Here is a 14,083-nt window from a genome sequence, read left to right as displayed (position 1 = left end):
TTTTCTTATGCCGCTCACTCTCCCAAAAGGTGAAACGAGCGGAAATGAGACGATTCAGATAATCATTTTCAGCGCGAAATCAAAGCTCGTTGTGCGAGAACTGTCACGAGAAATGCATTCATGATATGCGATAGCCTCCTGAATAGACATGAAAACCCGAACGTTTTACAAATAGTGCTATATATGAATTCACGACGGGAAAAGGAAGAATCGCCATTCGCCCAAATTTTACTCACGAAGAGTGAACTGCACAGAACTGGGCGAGGCATCTTACAGATTTTCTCTGTAGCAGAAAAGGGTAGATGAATTTTTGTAGCGTACTTCATCAGTTACATGGTTAGGAATCTGCTATAGTCTTCATTTTCATCTCAGTGCAGAATACATGAATACGGAAATGAAGTTCACATAACTACTAAAAGACAATCATACGATAATGTGGACATTGGTTAAAAATTAAGAAAATATAGTAAACATCTACGATATTAAATCAGGATGATGGTAAATTTGGGAGGGGACATTATTAATATTGTTTCACTCACTAGGAGTTGTCTCACAGGCCATCATCAGTGATCGCTCACTGGCAGTAACCTGCGATATTTGCTGGAGACCACGTGACAACAAGTCTCCCCAGATTTCCAGTGTTCTCCACCTCTTGACTACTCGTGCAGATGATTGCACGTTATCGCAACAGCCGTTTGCTATCAATTTCTCGTTGGCATCGGCCATTGGTGTTTCCTGGGGTTAGGGTGACAAAATGCCTCCCCAAGGTACCAGTCGAGGTCTTATTAGTACTCTCCCACCTCGGATTTTCCATCCTCCCTGACCCTTCACAACTAGTTGGTGTGGCGCCAGTTGATGTCATCTACAGTTTTTTTTGGGGGGGAGGGGCACTTCACGGGGAATGTGGACCCTGCGTAAACGGGTTTTAATTTAATGGCTGCTCCCTGAGGTTTTCTTTCACTTTCTTCGTATATATCTCATACACTTTTTTTGTAATCGAGCATGTATTTTATTTTTAAATTTTTGTGTTTTATTTCTTTAACTAAATTTGATTCATGCTTTTATTTTTTGCCTTTTTTTTGCCTCAAATAGTTTCCAAAAAAGTTTTCGTGATTAAATAAACCAATGAAAACCTTTGGCGTATGCATATTTTAGGGAGCAACCATTAAATTAAAACCCGTTTACGCAGGGTCCACATTCCCCGTGAAGTAGCTTTTTTTTAATTACTGTTGTAGTAATAATAATAATAATAATAATAATAATAATAATAATAATAATAATAATAATAATAATGGTGCTTGTGCAGTGTACGCACCGTGTTATATTTTAGACAGGATTTTCAAGTTAAATTAAATTTTTATGCCATCTTTTTATTTTCATTGTTAAGTGAAAAGTACAGAATAGTTAGAAATCTCCCCTCCTCCTGTTAAGAATAGCTTTCTAAATAACGTTATTATTTCAGCATGGTGCATACAACATTTATTTATAAAATAAAACACAAGATAATATGTTAACTAAAATTTAATGTACTCTTTATTTTTAGTTCATATCAAAACTTTAATTAAAATTGATTAGTTAATGAATTTTTAAGATGAATTTGTATTCGTTTGTCTCTGGAGAGAATTTTCTATTTCATTTTCCATTTCAGCCATGTAAATTATTTACAGATAAAATGTTATAAAACAAACAAAATCTTTTAAGTTTTAAATATATTTCAAAGAAATAAATTACGCCCGGTGCTAAAATATTGAATTCATCGATCGTCTTTAAAAATCAAACAAAACAAAAAACAACAAAAATAAAACAAAAAACTATCGTGAAAAATGCTTCTAACTTTAAACTATTTGGGAATACTCAATGAAAAGTTTTATTCATTATTAAAAGAACGGACTGGAAAATATTCTCATATAAAAATTGTTTGTTTAGCAATTTAAAAAATAAATGAAATGAAATATTCGTCTTCCTTCAATAGAAATAAAAGTTCCTTCAATAGAAATAAAACAAGTTCACTTACCGTTATATTTTGTTAGATTAAAATTATCCCAATATGCAATTATGATAATTGTAATAATAATCTAAATGGAGAATTGTTTTTTCTCTTTGGGAGAATAAAAAACATATAATTACAACAGCTAGAAATATAAACCAACGAAAAATAGTTTTATGTCCACGTGGTTGAACACCGGAAGCTTTAGGCACCTTTGTGCCTTTACCTACATGTTGATCTGGTAATGATGTCACGCTGTCATGTTCATTGGCCTGTACTTACTCTCGGTAGCGTCGGTTATATACATTTCCTATCAATGTCATATAGTCTCTTTCATTCCTTTCTTTTTTTGCATTCTTTTAGTATGCATTTCTTATTATACTGCTAGATTCTTCTAGATACTCACCTGAATACCACCATCTATTAAAAAAAACAAGTAATCATTGATGCGTGTCCACTTATCATTAGAATCAGCTGCATTTCCTTAACGCACCCGAATTCCTTTTAATTGATTCCTAATCAGCTTGAGCCATTAAGCATATTGCAATTTTATCTGCAACAACTAAACTTTTCACATTTTTGTAGATTGGCGCTACACAGTCTACTTTTCCATATATAATTCACTTATTCCGTCGTCTGCCATATTCAGCTAAGCCCGTGAATAAACAGAATCCAAATATAAATGTACTTAACGAACTCTTGAATAGTGCATAGCCTTCTGCGAATCACATTAGAGATTTCCTTTTGATTAAATACTAGCTTACGATGATTCAATTGCTACAGCTACTTAGAAAACAAAACCGTTAAACCTGGCATAGTGATAAGAGACAAGGGAGAGAACTACAACTCTAACTGAATTCAGTGTCCCTAACGGAGTTGAGAGGGTAAAGATAACAGAATACCAAGCTCTAAGGTACGACATGAAGAGAACTAGAAAGAAGGTCTCCATTAACTCCAGTAATTATAGGAGCAACCGAGCCCATGAAAAAGAATTTTAAAACCTACCTGGTCAATGTACCCGGCGAACCAAGTGCAAGAGAGAGCCAAACAATTACGCTTAAAGAGACAGTTAGAATCTTAAAAAAGATCTTTCGATTGGAGTATCAGTAATATTGGGGCAATATGTGGCATTCAGTAGGATGACCCATTTCCAACAAAAAGAAAAGGATCAGAAATTATTTTTTTAAAGTGAAGCATGCATGGTTCCCTGTTAGTGCACAGTGAAAGAGGCATAAAAAAATTAAAAATGACTCTTCAGAATTTACCCCCTACCCACTACCCCCGACCCCATTTAGCGTCAAAAGTCCCCAGAGGACGTCAAATCCTGGCGAAAATGAACAAACGGTACAGTTTTAGGCCTTAACATATGTAAATTTAAGTTCTGTACCATGCAAAAAGAAAGTCCATCATCATCATCATCATCATCATCATCATCATCATCACACCCCATTTAGCTCCAAAAGTCCCCAATTCCTTAACATATTTAAATTTGAGTTCAGAACCACGCAAAACTACTAAATAGACATACACAGAAAATTTTGGACAAATATGGTAAAATAGTCCCAAAAAGGGAGTGTTTTTATTAGCCCTAAAAGAGCCCTTGGGGAACACCCAAGAGTTATCGCGAAGTAAAGACAAACAAAATTATATAGAAATCAGTTAGTTACAATTTTTCAGAAAGTTTTATATAAATTCAAGGCATCATTTTTTTTTAATAAGCACAACAGTGTCAATTTTAGTCATTTTAATCCGAAAGACACCCCTAGAGGTGGGGGGGGCAGAGTTTCCCAGAAAATCCGTTCTGTTATCTTTTTACCCATATCATGTTTAATGTTTGTGCAAAATTTCAAAAAATTCAAAAGCGCAGTTATTGAGAAAAGTGCGAGCAGACGAACGGACAAACGGACAAGGGTAAATTTACAGGTTACTCCTCCTTTTATCAAAGGTCTCCATAACTCCTGTAATTACAGAAGCAACCGAGCCCATGAAAAAGAATTTTAAAACCTACCTGGCCAATGTACCCTGCGAACAAAGTGCAAGAGAAATCCAAGCAATTGTGCTTAAAGAGACGGTTGGAATCATAAAAAATGATCTTTCAATTGGAGTATCAGTAATAGTGGGACAATATGTGGCATTCAGTAGGATGCCCCATTTTCAACAAAAAAAAAAAAAAGAAAGGATCATAAAATTAAGAAAAAATTAAAAAGAAAGGAAATTAAGAAAGGCTTAACTATGAATAATACTGTGTTCATCTAAGAAAAAAAATAATAAAGAGCTATTGCCCATTATTGTCATAGTGGAACAGAGATGAGAGCGGAAAACAAGCCGAATGAGTGCGTAATTATCCGCATTCAAAATATCTATATATCAATGCCGTAGTACCTTTAACGTACGTGTGTCACGGTTTCCAGTCGATCAGGGGATCCTATTTATCAAAAAGAAGGATAGAAGGTGATAACTAGGGCTAGGACAACCGCATATTCTTTTCATTGTTTTGACTCTCGAGTGTGTATCCGTTGATATCTTATATGCTTTTATATAGAGTGATGTGGTTTTCGGTTGATTAACTGTGTCTGACTGTGTCGGATATATGCTCAGGCACCAAAACAATGAAAAGAATATGCTGTTGTCATAGTCCTAGTGATAACATACTACAAACATTAAATTATTAGTATACAGATACGCTAATTCAATGTCCGTAGTATGTTATTACCTTCTATTCTCCTTTTTAATAAATAGGATCATCCAATCACTAAAATATACCTTCTTGGTCTTCTGGCTATGGTAGTATCTGTTCTGTCTAAAGATGATATAATGATATCGTGGAGTTTCCGTTCACACTGGGCATCCATATAATGGAAATATGTCACAGACTCCTATAGGATATTGGAGATAAACCGTAATAATCAGATATATTCTGACACTACATTAACCAGATTACTTAGATAAATGCTTTTACAGTTTTAACAAAAGGGCTACAATGATATCATAAGGTCTTTTCATGCTGAACGTCCGCAGAATGTCCCGTACCAATATATTACATATGGAAGATGCCGCTATGGAATTTGCATAGGTCCAGTTAGTAATACATAAAAATCTGTTTACTAATGGTGTTTATATCAAAACAAGACGACACATGATTTCTTCTTCTTCTTCTTCTTCTTCTTCATCTTCTTTTTCATCAATCGTAGTAGCAATAGCAGTAAAGTTGGGTTATTTCTCTCACTAACATAAATATTTATTCAGTTTTTCAAATTAACCCAACAGAAATATTTATCTGCTTAGATAATGACCTTGTCTGTCTGCATGCAGAACGGTCTCTGCCAAACTACTCTGTCAATTTTTAGTCTATACACTTGAAACCTAATATATAGGAGATTCGGATACATGGAACAAATTCAATTTGACTTTGAACCGGTAATTTGGCAGGTGTAAGTCAACTAAACGCATCATTCTACACATGCGCAAATATACATTTATGCATTTAATATTATATATTAACTAATTATATGCATATGCATTTAGCTTAAATGGTAAAAATACTGCTGGAAAGGAATATATTTTGGTTTATTTAACATAGTTGTTTGTTTCAGTCTAATGGACTTAACACATATGTAAGCTCAGTCGCAAGGGAAAATGCTAACGTAGGTATTTATTTTGTCATTTCACATAACTAAAACAGCTACTCGCTATCAGTACAGGGTACTAGTTTTACAAATTTGACTTTTTTTAGGATTAGGGAGAAAAAGCAAAATTTCGCATTAGCCGACCCTCACTGGCCATCTTCTAGCCGCAGTTTCCTTTTTCTTCTTCTTTCTTCTCTTTTGCCTACTTGTTCCCCTTCCACCTTTTCTCGATATTCATCCCTATATATAAGTCTATTTCTATTTAACAATATTAGTTATATATATATATTAGTGTTGAGACCGTTAATCAGAATCAGAATCAGGAATCGGAAAAATCGGAAGATTTGGGGTAACAGAATCGGTATCGGAATCCGAAATAATGATACCTATTTTCCGATGCCAAAACAATTCTTTTAATTGTCTTTTTTTTTATTTGATTTTGTTTAAACCAAAATCTTCCATTGCTGGTAATAATGATAAAATAATATTTATTGATTTTGAATTACCAGTAAAGCTAAAATCGATAGATCATCCTACACAAGTGTATTTTGACGTTTATGAAAATATCTGCATATTTAACATGTGTTTTTTATGAAAATCGGGGGAAATAACAATCCTTTAGTTAAATAATTAGAGATTTATAAAGAATCGGAATCAGAATTGGTAATTGTATTGGAATCAGGAATTTAGCATGGAATCAGTAACTGTATCGGAACCGGGAAAATATTGGAATTGTGCCATCACTAATATATATGTGTGTGTTTGTGTGTATGTATGTGTGTGTTGGGGTGGAGAGGGTTCCCGTAAGCCGTGTTGAAGGCAACCTTTCTAGGAGAAAGAAATCTCTGATTTAAAAAAACCATAAAGCGGGAGACCAGTACCCGCATTAAGCTGGTCTGCAGTTTAACTTGTTGCTGGCTATCTTGCTCTTGCTTGTTGCTGGATCTCAACATTTTGAACCAAGAGAGAGACTTAGCTGTCATACAAAGCTAAGACTCTGTAACATCATCTGTGTATAGATACTCTCTCAGGCATTTGTCTATAAAAATGGCCCTGTGACGTGTGGAGGCTTGAAATGCTGGAAGCATGTAATAATAGATCTTAATGACCGTCTTCAGTATCATGCCTGTTGAGTGTGAATTCACCAATAGGATTAAAAAAAAAAAGTCATTTTTGGGCTCATGGATTTTAAGTGTCTGAGGGAGTGGCACTCGTCTGACAAGACGTTGCAATCATCATCATATATATATATATATATATATATATATATATATATATATATATATAAGGTTATGTAATATATTTTGTAGTAGAGGATTAACGGCTAAACTAATGAGCTGATAATTTTTGTAAACTTTTAACATTTTGGTGGTGCACCTACTCAAACTCGAACCTGTCCTACAAAAAAAAAAAACTTTAAAGTAACGTAAATACATGTTTTTAAAGGATTGGTGCGCAAGCGGTAGCGTTAATACTAAGTATATGCTTGATAAAATTCTAAAATATTAAATTTATTGAATTATCGAATACGTAGTTTAAGCAAAAGAGTAAGGGACGTTATTTTATTTTTTGTAAACTTTACAATTTAGATGGTGCCATCGGATCTGTAGCCCCGCCCTAATCAAAACATTAAAATTTAAAAATTGCCCTATAATTATTACTGATATCCGTCTTCAGACAGATATTCTGCTTGTCACTGCTGATGCAATCCTCAACCTGTATAAGAGACAAGTACGTCCAAGGATGGAGTACTGTCACCACATCTGAACAGGAGCTGCTAGAAACAGCTTATCTTGCCTTGACAGAGTTCAAAATAGACTTCGTAGCCTAGTGGAAGATGCATTTTTTTCTCTTCCCTGCAACCTCTTTCTCACAGAAAAGATGTTGTGAGCCTGTCTCTACTTTATTGTTATTTTCATGACAAGTGCTCGTCTGAGTTCCAATCTATGATCCCCCTTTGCCTGATTTTCACGACAAACACTCGTCTAGTTGAAACCACTATCAATAATTTTCCCAACTCTTTATCTGTGCTTAAACCTAAACGTAGATTCCATGAACAAAGCTTCTTTTTTAGAACTGCATGCCTGTGGAACTCTGTTCCGTTTTCCTGCTGTCGAACTGACTACAATTTGGTCATCTTCAAGTCAAATGTAAACAAGTTCTTGATAAGCAGTCCCCTTAAGTAATCCAATTTACCAAATTGCTACAACTAACTACAATATTTTCCCGTTGAGTTCAGATGAGAAGAGTTACGCTTCGAAATGCCTGGCATAACCTCTACACACTATATTGTATTCCCTTGTTTCAAATTGATTAATAAATCCATATATTTTCTTCTTATATATCTATATATCTATTTACGCGCGTGCACGCACACACACACACACACACACACACACACACACACACACACGAACACACACTTAACTTTATATACAGACAAATTTTCCAAATTTCGTAATTTTCGGACACGAGTCCAACGTATCCATGTGTGACTGTTCTACAATTATTACATAAGAGTCTGGACTGCCACCTCCGAATTTTCAAGTGAAGCCGAATTGAGGGTTTCGATTCCGATCTCGGTATTCTCGCCAACCGTCACGCCGTAATTAGAGTTAGTGTTGAGTCTAATGAATTGTAAAAATATAAACAGTATTTTTATAAAAAAAAAAAGGTAGATTTTGTCCAAATGACATGATAATACACGACTGTATTTGTGAATTTTTTAAAAACTGGAGAATACAATTTAAACGTAGCAACAGCGTACCTAGAAATGCTTAAACAAACGCTAAAAAATAAAATGAAATAACTCTAAAAAAGGAACTACTACTACTACTACTACTAGTAGTAGTAGTAGTAGTAGTAGTAGTAAAAATAGGAGCAAAGTTAATGTAGACAGTTAAGAATCGATACACCCGGCTGTTCTCAGCTTTAAAAAAAATGGTAAAATGTTGCCCTTCCCTCCCTCACGCAGTAAACGGAAGTATTAAAATAAGATTCTATTTTGTAATACACCACCTCCCTATTATTATTATTATTATTATTATTATTATTATTATTATTATTTCAGCAGAGAAACAGCAATATTCTTGAAAAAAAAAACTGATCCGAAATCAGTGTTGGAAATAGGAGCAAAAAATAAATAAGTAAATAAAATCTAAAATATACTAGTAGTTCTGTCAATAAAATGATTTTAAAAAAAAATGTTTAAATGTCCACTATTTCGGAAATACAAAAAAAATGGTTACCCGTTCTGTCCTATGATGTATAGTTAAAAATTGACCCTAAGTCCGGGTTGGAAATAGAGAAAAAAAAAAGATCCTAAATATACTAGTAGTTCTGGAAATTAATAATTTTAAAATGTTTAAATGTCGGCTATTTTCGAAAAAAAAAAAATGGTTACCTGTTCTGTCTTGCGATATGTATTTAAGAACTGAGTGATTATTTCATGTTTCCATTTTTATTTTCATTCTTAGAATCACATTTTTATTTTCCACTAGCAGTTCAGCCCGGCTTTGCTTGTACTATTCATAACTTTATGTGCATATGTATATATATATATATTCAAAAGTTTGACTCATGTCAACCTACATCGAAAAATTTCAAGTGTTTAGACCCAAAATTAGCGGAGGAGTTTGGTAGAGTCTGTAAAGATTAACTCTTTCAACTGTGACCTCTTAGCAGCCAAAAACTGATTAAAAAGCATGCTGCATGTTTGAATACCCTTTTTGTAAAATTTCAAATATTTACACCCAAAATTGGCTGAATAGTTTGCTAGAGACCGCAAAGGTAAAATCTTTTGAGCTTTGACCCCTGGCAGCCAAAAACCAATTAAAAAGCTTGCCCTGTATACATTTTATGTAAAATTTCAAATGTTTACACCCAAAAGTGGCTGAGTAATTTGATAGAGACCACAGAGGTAAAATTCTTTTTTAACTTTGACCTCAATTTTGATCCCTTAACATTTATTGTTTTGGACTCGAATCAAATTAAAAATTTTGATCCATGTCCAAGTAACCTACATCTAAAATTTCAAGTGTTTAGACCCAAAATTGGCGAAGGAGTTTGGTAGAGTTTTCAAAGGTCAAATTGTTGAATTTTGACCCCTTGACAGTCAAATTTCTGGCCAAAAACCGATTAAAAAATTTTCCCCAATCTCACTACCCCTTATGTCAAATCTCGAGTCTGTAGACTGAAAATTGACCGAGTAGTTTGGTAGGGAAATGTACACACACACACACACACACACACACACACAATTTCACTTTTATATATATATAGATTGAGAGTAAAAGTGTGAAAAACAAGGCCGATAGCCATTAGTCGCATGCTCTCGTGTAATGAATGAATACGTGAATGTAGGATTGACATGAAATTCTTAAAGATAAACTAAAATGACCGAAAAATGGGCTGAAATGACTTAAATAAATAAAAAGTAAATGACTTAGAATGACTTTAATGAACTTAAATATCAATTGAATGACCTTAAGAATGACTTGAATGCTCAAAAAATAACTGGAATTCTTCAAAAACAACTTGAATGATCTGGAGAATGACTTGAATGGCTTTAAGACTGACTGGTTGTAAAGTGGGGGTGATCATTTTACATTAAATTAATACATAAAAGTGATCCCCCACTTTATATCACAATAAATACAGCATGTAGTAAGAACAGATACTACACTTTGATCTTGGCCAAAAGGCCAAGAAAAGGGTATTTATTCGCTCCCCCACCGAGTAAATTAGGCACAAGGCCGATTTTTAATGTGAGGAGTGAAGGGGAAATGGGGACCAACTCCCCGGGGAGTAGGGGAGCTGGATAGTGACAATTGGTATGAAGGGTTGCCCCTACATTGACCAAGGTCTTATATGTGGGGTTGCCCCCACATAGGGTCTTTGCTTGCAGTATGTATTTATTTGCTTCCCCACTGAGCAAATTAGGCACAAGGCCGTTTTTTAATGTGGAGAGAGAGGGAGGGGGAAGGGAAAAAGGGGACCAGCTCCCGATGGGTGGGAAATGGGAGCTGGATAGTGACAATTTGTATGAAGGGTTGCCCCTACATTGACCAAGATCTGATACGTGAAGTTACCCCCACATATGGTCTTTGCTTGCAGTATCTGTCGGAACAGATACTACACTTTGACCTTGGCCAAACGGTAAGAAAAGCTTAAAAAGCTAATAACAGCATCTATTAACAACAGACTTTTGATCTTAACCAAAAAGGCCAAGCACAAAAGTGTTACCGACAGACCAACCGACTGACCGACGGAGTGACTTATAGAGTCGCTTGCACGCGACTAAAAATAACACGCGCTCGTGCGCAAGACAATAAAAAATTAATTTGATTTGATAATGCTGAACTTTGAAAAACACTGACAATGTTTAACAGTAAAACCAAAGAACTCCCGATGCTATGTTAATAACTCTTACAGTAAAAAAAAAAAGTTTGTTTCTCTTTTTTTGGGGGGAGGAGGGAATATATATATACATATATATATATATATTTGTAGTCATCGACATACAGTACTGTTTCGTTGTATCACAACTCATCAGTGCCGCTAGACTAGTATCACTCCCAAGCCAAGGATTAAACCTAGAACTGTTGTGTTGAAAGTCGGCAGTTCTCCCACTCGACCACAGAAGTGATGCCCGCAAATAACCCGTCGGAATGTCTATTTAAATAGACATCTGCCATCACTTTTACAGTGCTCAAACCGCCTGTTTGTAAACAAACAAAACAAAATTTGTTACTTTAATTGCAACTCAACAGTCACTTTTAAAATTGATGACTTAAATGGTTTTCGGGTATGCTGAAAACGAATATCACATTCTAATTTGGGGCAGACAAGTAATTTTCTGGATATTAAGACATTTTCCAATGCAATACATTATGAATGTCAGTGCCAGTCGCCATTCTTAACATGGGGAGGAGAGGGTGTTTTGTAACACGCATGTGCATTAGTACTTGTTCAGTTGGAACAAAAACATAGCCACTAATGAAAACATAAGGGATTACATTGGATAATTAATGTCTTAATACCCAGAAAGCTACTCATTTGTCACAAATATTAATGTGATATTCATTTTCGGCATACCTGAAACCTATAAAAAGTCGTCAATTAAACAGTGAATACTGAGTTGCAGTTAAAAAATTTTAAAAATACAATACATATAATTATATATATATATATATATATATATATATATATATATATATATATATATATATATATATATATAGCAAGTAAGCATCATTAGCATCGCGTTCAAGGTTGGTCTATTATTATCTTACTTGAGAATTCTCCAAATCCTTCAAAAATACATTTAATATAAAATTTAAGTACTAAGAACATGGATTCTTAACTGAATGTTTCTATTTACAGCACAATTGTAATATAGTACTTCACTTTTGCATTTTAAACTTCAACTTAAATCATCTATATATTAATAGGATAGCGTGTGTGTTATTTATTTTATGTGTCATGTATACATCCGAGTGACTGTCATTTAATTGTTATGGACTTCCATTTCTTGTAATAAATAATTTTACCAAGAATTCTTCATACGTTTTGGTTTCGGTTTCGATTATGGCTGACAGCACACCAGTAAGTTATTTTTTAATAAATGATTTTACAACAAATTCTTCATAAGTTTTGGTTTCGGTTTCGATTATATCTGATGGCACTCAAGTAAACTATTTTTTTTTATAAATAATTTTACCAAATATTCTTCAAAAGTTTTTGTTTCGGTTTCGATTATAGCTGATGGCACTCTAGAAATCTATTTCTTTTATAAATAATTTTAATCTGTTTTTTATAAATAATTTTATCAAGAATTTTTCATAAATTTTTGTTTCACTTTCAATTATAGCTGGAGAAACTCAAGTTATATATATATGCATACATTTTTTTTTTTTTTCATAAATTTTGGTTTCAGTTTCAATTATAGCTGCAAAAACTCAAGTTGTATATATATGCATACATTTTTTTTTTTCATAAGTTTTGGTTTCGGTTTCGATTCAAGCTGATGCATCTAAGTCATACGGATATATTTTTTTGTTTTTGAAATCTTTATAAAATATAAAAATCGATAGAACATTAACTGTAGAATAATATAAACGAAATCTGCAAGAATTACAATCTCATATTTACACATACTTTACAACCAAGCTACCCCAGACGTCCCTGCTAGCTTAGATAAATACTTTTGCAGTTTTAACAAACGAGCTACAATAATATCAGAGCATCTCCATTTATGCTGAACATCTACAGAATGCCAAAATCAATATATTACATATGAATGAGGGCCCCCCCCCCCTGGCATTTCAGCAGGTCCCACTAGTTTTTATTAATGGTATTCTTCTACTATTATCATTCCAATTGCTTATATACTTTTGAGAACTTTACCAAACTCTCCTGCCAATTTTGGGTATAAACAATTGAAATTCTAGATATAGGTTCCTTAGACATGGATCTAACTTAATAACTTAGTTTGAGCACAAAACAATAAATGTTAAGGGGTCATAATAGGGGTTAAAATTAAAAAAATGTTTGACCTCTGCGGTCTCTACCAACTTACTCAGACAATTTCTGGTCTAAACATTTGAAATTTTACGCAAAGGGTATTCAGAGATAGGGCAAGCTTTTTAATCGGTTTGGGTCAAAAATTTGAGCTATCAATATATAAATGTATGTATGTATGTTTCCATGTTAGCCTAAAACTTTCGACGGAGGTGACGGATTTTCACAAGATCAGTATCGTTTGAAGCTCAACCTTTCAGACAACAAATACCGAAAAATTGGCTAAAAACATTCATTTCTTCACCCTCAACTGGCCACTTTTCAACAGGGAGGGATCGCTTTTTTCGCCGATATTTTCGAAAGTCATCCTCTATTTTAGATTGCCTAACCTTAATTTAAACATACGTCACTTTCAGTTTGGCAGTGGTCGTAACAGCAAAGACGTCACATTTTTGCCCATTCATTTCCTCCTTTGTAGTACAGGTTCCAGCCTGCCTTCCTACTACCACTTTTTTTTTTTAATCAACACACACCTCCAAATACCCAGGCAACGCCAGGCTGAAATACTAGTATATCTATAAAAGTTAAAGTGGCTCTGTGTGTGTGTGTGTGTGTGTGTGTGTGTGTGTGTGTGTGTGTGTGTGTGTGTGTGTGTGTGTATATATATATATATGGCAATATATGTATATATGTATATATATATGACAATATATATATATGTATATATTTATATATTTATGTATATATATGCCAATATATGTATATATATATGTATATGATAATATATGTATATATATATGTATATATGTATATGACAATATATGTATATATATGTATATATGTATATGACAATATATGTATATATATATGTATACATGTATATAATATATGTATATATATATGTATATATGTATATGTATGACAATATATGTATATATATATGTATATA

General features: G+C 33.7%; 1 protein-coding gene and 1 pseudogene across 2 annotated transcripts in view; one reads left to right on the top strand and one right to left on the bottom strand.

The window, feature by feature from the left end:
• The window catches only part of LOC145241395 (uncharacterized), a 585,324-nt gene that overhangs the window by 103,843 nt on the left and 467,398 nt on the right, over positions 1 to 14,083 (top strand). The window lies entirely within an intron of this gene.
• Positions 10,203 to 10,329, bottom strand: LOC145241749 (U2 spliceosomal RNA; annotated as a pseudogene).

The sequence above is a fragment of the Euprymna scolopes genome, chromosome 20 (assembly GCF_053919585.1).
Source record: "Euprymna scolopes isolate OS-2025 chromosome 20, ASM5391958v1, whole genome shotgun sequence".
Classification (NCBI taxonomy): Eukaryota; Metazoa; Mollusca; class Cephalopoda; order Sepiida; family Sepiolidae; genus Euprymna; species Euprymna scolopes.
Note: the sequence above shows the minus strand (reverse complement) of the source record. Positions and strands in the feature narration are given on the sequence as shown.